At 47.1% G+C, this 11,058-nt stretch overlaps 2 long non-coding RNA genes across 2 annotated transcripts; both read right to left on the bottom strand.

Moving 5' to 3' along the window:
• Positions 1–1,394: 1,394 nt before the first annotated feature.
• On the bottom strand, positions 1,395–6,418 carry LOC130682280 (uncharacterized). Its single transcript, XR_008995514.1, has 3 exons — positions 6,297–6,418; positions 3,109–3,176; positions 1,395–1,726 (listed from the first exon to the last, which is right to left on the bottom strand). It is a non-coding gene; the product is annotated as an uncharacterized LOC130682280 (long non-coding RNA).
• Positions 6,419–10,255: 3,837 nt separating this feature from the next.
• LOC130682279 (uncharacterized) lies at positions 10,256–10,753 on the bottom strand. Its single transcript, XR_008995513.1, has 2 exons — positions 10,516–10,753; positions 10,256–10,418 (listed from the first exon to the last, which is right to left on the bottom strand). It is a non-coding gene; the product is annotated as an uncharacterized LOC130682279 (long non-coding RNA).
• Positions 10,754–11,058: the final 305 nt, after the last annotated feature.

Here is an 11,058-nt window from a genome sequence, read left to right as displayed (position 1 = left end):
GGCTGTGGGCTGCAGCGCACCTGCCCCACCCGGCGTGTGCTGGGGAGGTGGCAGGGCCCTCTGGCCCCTGGTGCGCTCCTCTGCACCCAGGCACGGGCTCTGGGGGCTCCCCGTCTTCGGGCTCTTCAGAGAAGCTGATGATGGAGTTCTTGTTCACAGGCTCAGAGAATGAACTTTGCAAACACTCAAGGTAGGAGAGCATGTGCGAGGCTTTTATTTAGAGATAAAGCAGAGGACAGAGCTCCTGGCTTGCCCCTGCCCGGAGGGGATAAGATAGCCCCGGGGTGATGCACAGTCTAGGGGATTTATAGGCAGGTGAGAGACAAAGGGCCAGGGATGCAGACCTGCAAAAGGGTCCCCTAATGCTTATCTTTGAAGAGACACTAAGTTTCTTATCAGTCTTCCAGATTATTTTGCTTACTTGCCATTATCACTCGCCTACATTGCATATCATTTGATTAGGGCTAGAGGAAGAAAAGCAGCATCTGGGTGAAGTTAAAGAAAATAAGCCGGGCCTTTTATCAGGCTACGGTACATTTTACAATAACCTCATTTAATTGACACAATGAAGACATGGGCTATGCTGCGGTCTTTTCTTATGTGGCGGATATTCAAACATTTCAGGCCAAGTTACTCCTGGATTTTTAGTTTTAATTAAGCTCACACAAGAATGCTTATATTACTTTACAGAATTAATGTGACTGACTTTGCTTAATTGTTTAATATGGAGTTTCAGTAGGGGTTTTATTCCGGAGGCCCTCACCCTGCTCTGTTCTGCACCCACGGTCCCTGCCTCACCAGCACTGAGGCTCCGTGGCTTCCCTCCCCAGCTGCCATTCCCTCCTAGTTCCTCCTCCAGGCTTCCCTTCTGCACTGCCCAAGCTCTCTGATCCCATGCTCGCACCCCTCTCCCCCTGCCCTCCCAGCCTTCTCCTTCCCCCATCCCTCCCCTGGGCTGGGACTCCTGTTAGGAGGGCGTTATGTATTCTCCTGGGTTCTTGTCCCCGCCGCAGCAAAGAACTGAGGGGCAGAGACGCAGCAGTGAAGAACATGTAAAAGTTTTATTTACAGAGAGAAAGTGCACACTCAGAGAGAGGGGAGTGTGGGCTACCTCAGAGAGGGAGGCGCACCGAAAGGGTGGGGTCTCCCCCTTGGAAGGAATTTTCAGGAATGTGACAAAGGGCTAGGGGTGTGGACCTGTGAAGTGGTCTCAAGATGAGACACGAAGTTTCTTATCAGCCCTCCCGGTCATTATGCAAAATTAGCTTAACACAAGAAACGCCCTGCTCTGATGGATTCCCACCAGGAGATCAGCTTCCTGGTTGGGGAGCATATCAGTTAAGACTGCCCTCCCTGCCTCCAAGGTGGGCTGAGTTATTGTATGTTCACTAAAGACTGTGTTAAGTGTGGATAAAATGAAAGTTCCTGTGGCCAGGATTCTCACCTGGGCCTAGTCGGCTAGCTCACCACTCATGTGGGCAATATGTTGCTATTGACTCTATAGAAAGAGCTCCACCCAGTGCTCTGGGTGACACGGTGACACGGCGGCGACGGCGAGGCTGCAGGAGAGCAGAGCAGAGGCTGGAGTGGTGGCAGCGCTGAGGTCAGAGCCCCAGAGGATGGCTGTGTGGGATGGCTGTGTAGGCATGGAGGCCCAGAGGCAGAGACCCACTTGCTGCATGCAGACTCGCTCTGACTGGCTGGGGTGGTAGTGATTGACCTGCCACTGTGGAAATAAAGTTGGGTATAACCCTTTCACCCCCAGAACGTTTTACTGTCATTTCTTTGGTCACATTGAATCCATAGTGAACTTGCCCAGGGTTGAAACCCATCGGCAGTGCATTGAAAATCTTACCTCTTCACTTCCTGGGTTTTGAAATGCAATCTTAGCTTTAAGATAGAATCTTTCCTGTCTTTACTGTGCTGTTTATGGCTGGGCTAGCTTGCTAAGTGAACTGTCCAGTCCGCAAATTACTTGATACGGGGATGGCGGAGGAAAAACCGCATATAGGTATAGTTGGAAAAATAAGCTGGGCCTTTTAGCAGGCTAAGTGAGTCTTACCTTAGTCAATGACATGATTTACAAAACACAATAAAGACAAGGGTATGCTGAGAGACTTTCCTTTATCTGGGGGAATACTCAAGCATTCCAGGCCTGTTACTCCTGGCTTCTGGAACTTAAACTGATCTCATGAAAAGATGCTCCACATCACTAATCATCAGAGAAATGCATATTAAAACCACAATGAGATATCACCTCACACCAGTAAGGATGACCACCATCCAAAAGACAAACAACAAATGTTGGCGAGGCTGTGGAGAAAGGGGAACCGTCTTACACTGCTGCTGGGAATGTAAATTAGTTCAACCACTGTGGAAAGCAGTATGGAGGTTCCTCAAAACTCTCAAAATAGAAATACCATTGACCCAGGAATTCCACTCCGAGGAATTTACCCTAAGAATGCAGCAGCCCGGTTTGAAAAAGACATATGCACTCCTGTTTATCACAGCACTATTTACAATAGCCAAGAAATGGAAGCCACCTTAGTGTCCCTCAGTAGATGAATGGCTAAAGAAGATGTGGTACATATACACAATGTAATATTAGTCAGCCAGAAGAAGAAAAATCCTACCATCTGCAACAACATAGATGGAGCTAGAGGGTATTATTATGCTCAGTGAAATAAGCCAGGCAGAGAAAGACAAGTATCAAATGATTTCACTCATCTGTGGAGTGTAACAACAAAGAAAATAAACCCGAAGGAACAAAACAGCAGCAGACTCACAGAACCAAAGAATGGACTAACAGTTACCAAAGGAAAAGGGACTGGGGAGGATGGGTGGGAAGGGAGGGATAAGGGCGAGGAAAAAGAAAGGGGGCATCACGAATAGCATGTATAGTGGGGGGGGGCGGAGCACGGGGAGGGCTGTGCAACACAGAGAAGACAAGTAGTGATTTTACAGCATCTTACTAAGCTGATGGGACAGTGACTGTGAAGGGGTATGTGGGGGGGACTTGGTGAAGGGCGGAGCCTAGTAAGCATAATGTTCTTCAGGTAATTGTAGATTAATGATACCAAAATAAAATTTTTAAAAAAAAGCACCTACTATGCAGCAGGACCCATCTAGGTAGCAGTTTTCTCTGCACAGACGAATGCATCCAAGATGAAGGGAACCTGTGGAATGACCGATGTGGTCACAGGTCAAACCATTTCTCCAAATCAACTTTACCAATAAAAAGCTGATTTTAAAAAAAAATTACTCATTTAAGGATTTCCAGGGGGATGATACATCCCTGTTCTTTACTTTTGCAGAAGTGGTTATCTAGTTTATCTTTGGGATAAGAATCACAACAATTCCTGTGCATCTTAAGGCTGGGTTGACATGTCATCGTAAGCATTCTGAATGACAGGTGCCAATGTATGTGTGGAGGTATTGTGTATGTTAAGGAAATAGACTGTTGAGTGGAGGCTTTTAAGTATTTGAACAACATTATCACACCCACACTTAAGCCCAAGCTCCAATTTCAGAGCTAGCTGGGACCATTCGATGGTTCATAGGTATGATACCTGTAGTATACTGTACTAAGGCACAGAATCACATGACTACAGCATGGTGTCAGGGTAGTATAGTATAGTATCGGGGATGACCCATGCTGGAATTCATATGAGTGATAAATAAAGTTTTATCTGCAAAGCCACCAGATTTTCCGTTACCACTGCATAAACCCTCAACAGCCCTATGAGTTTGTATTATTTATTGCCTTATTTACAGATAAAGAAACTCAAGCACAGGCAGTTTAGGTAACACATCCACGTTCACCCAGCTGGACAGTAGGGGAGCTGGGATTCAAGCTCAGGTTGACTGAGTCCATGCTTAACATCACTGAGCTTCCAGCTGGCAAATGACTCCTAAAGATTACAAAAGAAGTTTTTAAAATCAAGGCAAGGAGACATAGCATGGTGGTGAGAATTCTCCTGCATCCAGCTGGCCACAGTTAGCCTTGGGCTGGTCACTCTGAGGTCACAGGTGAAACAAGGTCAGAGGTGTGACTAGAAGCCCTTATCCTGGTGTTGAGCAGGTGAGTGAGATGGGGAGGGGATGTTTTATGCAGTTTTGCAAACCGGCACAATTAAGCCAGAAAAGATGGAATCTTCTGTTTTGCCCTTCTCTTTTATCTGTATCCCTGCTCCTCCTAGATCCAGTAAAGCTGGCCTGAAGTCCCAAGAAATAGACTTGAAGTTTGTGGATAAAATGAGGGTTCCTGTGGCCAGGATTCTCACCTGGCCCTGGCTGCCTGGCTCACTGCACACCTGTGGGCAATACACTGCTGTTGACTCTGCATAAAGAGCTCCGCCCAGTGCTCTGGGTGACATGGTGGCAGGGCTGCAAGGCTGCAGGAGAGCAGAGCAGAGGCTGGAGTGGTGGCAGCGCCAAGGACAGAGGCCCAGACGACGGCTGTGCGGGACAGCTGCGCGGACAGACGGGCCAGAAATAAAGTTGGGTTTCAGCCCCGGGCAAGTTCGCTATGGATTCAATGTGACCAAAGAAATTGCCAGCAAAATGTTCTTGGGGTGAAAGGGTTATGCCCAACTTTATTTCCAGGTGGCAGGTCAGTCACTAGAATCCCGTTCACTCAGAGCGAGCCTGCCTCTGGGCCCCTCTGTCCTCACAGCCGTCCTCTGGGCCTCTGTCCTCTGCTCTGCTCTCCTGCGGCCTTGCAGCCCTGCCACTCTGTCGCTATGTCTTTGTTTTTTTTTCTTTTCCGTGTGGATGTCCCGTTGTCCTAGTACCATTTGCTTGAGACTCTCCTTTCTCCATGAATGGCCTTTCCATACCTCTGGGCTGTCTGTTCTGTTCCACGGGTTTGTTTCCTCTTCGGCCAGCGCCACTCTATGGTAACAGTAGCTTTAATAGTAACATTTGAGGTCAGGTAGTTATCAGTCCTCTGGATTTGCTTTTTGCCTTCAAATTGTGTTGACTATTCCGGGCCTTTTGCCTTTCCTTCTTACTGTTTGTCTCTTCTTATTTGTGTATGTAAAATGTGATACCATTATAATACTTTTTTTCTTTCCTGACTTTATTTTTAGGAAGATTTCGATGTGGATCATTTGGTATCTGGCGGCAGGAAGCACGTCCAGCTGGAGGAACTGAGAGACGACCTGGAACTCGACGATGAGCTTCTTAAGACCGCCATGGTCGGACTCATCAACAAGGACTATGCAGATTTTGTTAACCTTTCAACAAACTTGGTAAACCTTTAATCCACAGTTCCTACCTGTCAGTATATTTACACACACACACTTCTTTCTTGCTCATTTGTTCTTAAAAGTGCTGAGTGTTTTTTAGAAAACGTTCAGTTGATTTTTCCCCCCAAAGAACTTGAAAAGATTACTAATCTCAACAAGAAAAGAACTAATCTTTTTGATAAACATCTTTTGTCTGTAGTTTTTTTACTCATTTAATATGGTTCTTGCTTGAATTTTATTATTAAATAGTGAAAAGTGAAGTACAGTGATATGAGTGTGTGTTTGTGTCAGTTGCTAACTGATTACTATGAAATCTCACTGGTCAGGCAAATTTGCAAGAAAAATAATCAGGTTTTCCTAAGGCAATATTTAATTAACTTTGAGGTCTATTTGCTAGTCAGAGCTAGGTTGAGGGAACATTGTCCAGTATTGATCTTTAGGAGACCTGGTTTTATAAAAACATAAGAATGGTTTGTAATAAACTTGTCAGTTGTTTGTGAAAATCATTTAGAAATGCTTGAGTTTTAATACTCACAAAAAGTCTTCTTGTTCGTATTTTATTTTGTTTTTAAATCTATTTGTCAATTGGGAATTTCAAGAGGCATGACAGTTAATGAGCCATATTTGCTTTCAGGAAATATACCACTAAGATAAATGTTCCAGTAGGATTAGGAACCCAGAACATTTCATTTCTGTTCTATTAATCTGAAATTTTTCTCAAGGTTTACAATAATGTTGAGAGATACAGCCCATCAGACTTTCACATCAACTGGTAGAGTATCCTAAATTGTGGGCAGATAGCTGTTTCTCACCCATTAAAATTCTTCAATTTCATGTAAAAATTCATCCAAAGACAAATTGCACATGAGGAAGCTTTCATGCCCTTATTTTTATAGTCTAGTGAATATTAACAATGTTTCCATATTCTATGAGTAATATCTGTGGCAAAATAACATTTCTGCTATTTAGCTCATTAGCAGGATGTGGCTGCACAGAGAAGAACCTAAGTCTAGTACACCTTGGTCATTAAGCAGATCCTGCACTTACCCCTTGCTGTGATGTGCTTGTGGCAACATGATTTTGCCTTTAGGTCGGCATGGACAAAGCCCTCAACCAGCTCCCTGCGCCTCTGGGACAGTTACGAGAAGAGGTTCTGGTAAGTCATCAGATAATATTAAACAGTCTGTGGTAAAGCATGGCGTGCCCGGTTGTCTTCTCCAGGAAGAATTCCTTTTTTAATCTGCTAGGTAGGTTTGTTGTTTTGTAATGGTCCCTGATTGTAGTATTCACCTTCAAAGAAGTTGTCAACTTCCTACAGTCAGTCAGACACAAAACAAAACTAAAAAGTTCTCTGGTTTGTTTGTTACAACTTAGAAAACATATTTGATTTGAAAATGACAGATTCTGCCAGTAGATGGCTTAAAATGTTAGGGGAAGACAAGGGCATTTCCAAATTCAGCTTGTTTCAGCCGCCTCACTCATATGTAAATGGTCTCCAACTTATGAATGGCTTGTATCTTAAAAATTTGTAATTTTACAAGTATTTTCCCAAATAATGTTTTAGATGTGGTTAGATTCCTAGGCCAGTTCACAAAAGCTGTTTAACATCTCATGTATCCAAGGGATAATAAAATGTAATGCCTAATAAATGCTACATTTTAATGCTCCTCTGGGAAAATGTGCTGCGGGACCCCCACCTCTAAGCCCCTGGGAAGCGGGAGTCCTCCTGGAAGAACAGTAGGGGGGAGTCTGGGTATCAATTCCAAAGAAAATCACGTTGCCCTGTCCTCCCCCGGTGTCCTGTCTGGCTCAGGCCTTGGACACCCCGTCTCGAGTAGTTGTGATGCCCTGCCATAAACGTGGTGCACTGTACCCCATTTCCCATGTGTATCCCCACTAGACCACAGCAGCCTGAGTGGCCTCTCACACGCAGCCCCTAAGACAGTGCCTGGCACCTTGTAAGTAAAGACACAATGCATGGATAAAGTTGGGAAAAAAAACAAAAACGCAGAATAATAGATGTCAATTCTGAGAAATCCAGAAGAGGGGTATGCAGAAAAGATGTCATAAAAGAAGGAAGTTTTGAGCTGTGCCTTGAACTGGCACATATTTGTGAGTGTTTACGTCTTGTCTGAATGTCACAAAAGCCCGTTCATGTGCTTTTCCTTGGAATGGAAGAGAAGTGGTTTGTGGCCCGCTGCTGGACCCCACAGCTGGACCCCAACAGCAGCCCGCGGGTGGCGCTCCGGCCGTCGTTCTGGCGGGCCACCCCCTCCCTTCCAGCCTGTGGCTGTGGTGTTCCCTGAGCCTCACCTTCCTTTACCGTCCGCCCTTCTCCCCAGACTTCCTCCCTGCGGGCAGATGTGCTCTGCTGACGTCTCCTCTGAACCTCCTGGGCTGCCACTTGCACGCAGGATCTGGTCCTGCCTCGCCGCCTGCCAGCATCATATCCCCGTCCCTTTTCCACAGCCACCTTTATAGCCACTTTTCTCCTAATCAGCTACAGACCTGCCCTCGCCTTTTGATCTCAACTCATGAAGCTGCTCTGTGAGGTTCTAAGACCCCTGGAGGATAAGACTGTTTCTGCCTTGTTCCTCCTTGCGTCCTTACTGGCTTCCACAATAGCTGACAGTATTTCATCATGTTTGTTGAATGAGTTAGTTCACCGTTCTGTGGAATGGTGGTGATTTGTCTGGTTTATCCTAGTCGGTGCCATTACCTTTGTTTTGGCCCTGATTCCCAGTCACCTCATACTTGACGAGATTCATTAGCTTCTGGACATGTTTCTCCACCTATGACCACTCCCACATTCCAGCCATCCTGTTCCTCGTTTCTTGATTCCTACTATTCCCAAACATTTCATGATATATCAGTGCTTCAGCACTCCCTAGTTCTCCAAATACAGAGTCCAGCGTAAAGGCCTTATCTGAGTGGAGTCCTCCTAAATTAGCCCATCCCTCTTAAATTCTGCTTCTCTGCAAGGGGAGCCGGCAGTGCACCCAGGTGTGTGCCTCCCTGTCCCTGCGTCTGGCACGCGCGGTCGTCTCCTCCTGCGTTTGCCCTCTGATAACCCCCTGCCCACCGCTGCCAGCATACACACGTCTTCAGAGTCAGACTCCAGCCCTAACTCTTCTCCAGACTCTCCTGTACTTTGACTCAGATTATCCTTTCTCTGCCCAGACCACCTATGACATTCATTGTGTATGTATGCTTTTTCTACTGGCCACCAATTCTGTGTGACCTCAGCTCTCTGTGTGTCATCTTACCCCCAAATTATGAGTATCCTCGATGGCAGTTGTGGCCAGTATTGTGTATTTTTGTCACTATCTGCATAATTTTCCCTATAGATGTTAAGTTCTATGGAATTGAGTTACATGTATAAATTTTGTAATGTTATAAATCAGTTTCTGCAGTACATTTTCTTTGTTTTTTTTAGAGTCTTAGGTCATCTGTCAGAGAAGGAATCTGTGCAGATGAACGAATGTCTAAACAAGCGGACATTACGGACAAAAAGGTCCGCACCAGTGTCGCATGGACTCCCTGGAGCACCTGGGAGCCGGGGCCCAGGGTCTCGCCGGCTCCTCCAGGGCCTTCGCGAAGAGGGAGTGGGTGCCTCTGGGCTTGAGGCATCGGTAGGCACACCTACCCATCCAGAGAGCAGGCTTACATTCAGGTTGAGAGACAGGCAACTAGCTGGGTCCCAAACACAGAAACGGCCTCAGCTGATATTTACAAGTTCTGCAAGTTCCCCTCTGCCGCCTCCCCTCCCCGCTTCAGAGCTGGCCGCGCACAGGGAGGTCCACCGAGGCCGTCAGGTGAGGCAGCGCTCGCGCTCAGGTGCCTGGGCTTCTCCTACATTCAAACCGGTGTGGCGGGCTCAGACCTGACACTGAACCCTCACTGATGGGACAAACCGGTGATTCAGCAAGCGAGGCATCCAAGTCGGAAAGTGACGTCCTCTGATACGAAACTGCGCTGTCTGAATGTGCCCATCTGGATGCAGCCCTACACTTAAGGGTATGGAAGAATTAAGTGAAAAGGCTTCCTGTCAGGTCATAAAAGCACCGTAAGCTCCACATCTGGCCATCACTTTCTCAAGACTCTGCCAAAGTAAGAGCCTCTAGCTGCACCACATGCAAAGCATTTCCTCTGACCTGGCCTCCGAGCCACCTAACTGCCTGGGGTATTGGATGTTCACTGTATAGGCCATTCCCAAATACTTATTTAGTTATTTTCCTTTCAAGCTTTAAGGACATACAATAGCGACAAGCCTAGGAATTATGTAATTCAGTTACGATTTCTCTCTCCAAACTGGGTCTGAAACTCAAACACATTCCTTTTCAGACACAGGTCAGGGGAGCCCTTTTCACCTTTAATCCCACACCTCCACTCTGTGTGCAGGGATTTCCCTGCCAGCAAGATGCCGCTGCCCTCAAGCCACCTGCCCCGCAGGCCTCTGGGGCTCGGTACTGGTGGAGGAAGAGCACGACACTGCTAGACAGAAAGAGGAAAACTGACTGGGGGTGATGTGGGGCGGGGGGAGCAGGGGGAGTTGGACCAGACGGCAGAGCTAAGCGCCTCCCGGCCTCAGATAACCACTGGGGAGATGCCAAGCCGCAGAAAAGATCTTTATCTTCCCACATAATCCAAACTGGTTCTCCTCTTCCTTCTTTCTGCATTAGGCTCTGTCTTGGCTCAAGTCCAAATAAGACTCAAGAGAGCTAACAGTGCTCTTTGAGGCTTTTTTTACTGTAGTTCCAAAATGCAGCCACTGAGGCCACCTCCCCTCCTGATGTCGGGATTCATTCAGCTGCTTTCAAATGTGTGGTGATTCAGCAAACCTGTGCAGGCAGCTCTGGACTGGCTGTAGGACTGCAGCTGGGAACAGAAAAACGTCTTTCCTCAGCTCTGACGCTTATGGAATACCGCGTGTAACAGAGGCGGGGATTCACAAAACCAAGTCCCATTTTCCAGATGTGTAAGGAATGGCAATTGAGAAAGACCTGTTATCCAAGAAATGTGTTTATTTGAACCAAAGAAACCAAACGGAAAGAGGCCACCCCTTCCTCCCACCTTCTTTCTCTTAACAGCTTTGCTCGAATCAGATGACCTGGAGCACGTCCAGAGCTGTTAAGGTCACAGGGTTTAGCGTCAGGATCAGTTCTGTAACTTAAGCCACACAAAGAACACGACACGGTGATTATGACAAATACCATCTGGAGGAAAATTAATCCAGGCAGAACAAGAGGAAGTCTCAAATACCCACGAGGAGCAAGTTGCATGCAAGGGAAATCAGCCGTGCACAGAGGTCGGGGCCAAGCCGCACACAACACGGGGGCAGCCTCAGGGTTTCCACGCAGGAGGCTGGTGGGCTGTGCAAGAGGAGGAGGAACAGGACTTGTGCAGCTAACAGCACATCCAGGTCACAGGGGCCGCGGTGTAGACCAATGAGCCGCAGCACGTCAGAGGAAGCCTTCTTCCCGAGAAGACAGACACACGCCCACGGTCCCTAAGAATTATACGCATGCGGGTCAGGGTCAGTAGGGACAGGATACCTTGGGAGGAAAGGCCTGTCCTCCCACAGATCTACGAACTGACTCCTGCCTCTCCTCCCTGCCCTCTCCCTTCAAAACCAGAACCAAGATGAGACACCCGGCGAAGGAAGATGTTTCTCCCTCTCTCCACTCGGCGGAAGGAATTCCGACCAAAGATGAGCTGCGATTTTGAACTTCACTCTATCTACGAACAGGAATAGTGGGAAAAAAATTAGACCGGCCAACTCCACACTGTTTCCTGGCTGCTTCTCGTT

Source organism: Manis pentadactyla (assembly GCF_030020395.1).
Source record: "Manis pentadactyla isolate mManPen7 chromosome 15 unlocalized genomic scaffold, mManPen7.hap1 SUPER_15_unloc_1, whole genome shotgun sequence".
NCBI lineage: Eukaryota > Metazoa > Chordata > Mammalia > Pholidota > Manidae > Manis > Manis pentadactyla.
This window is presented reverse-complemented; position numbering and strand designations above follow the sequence as displayed.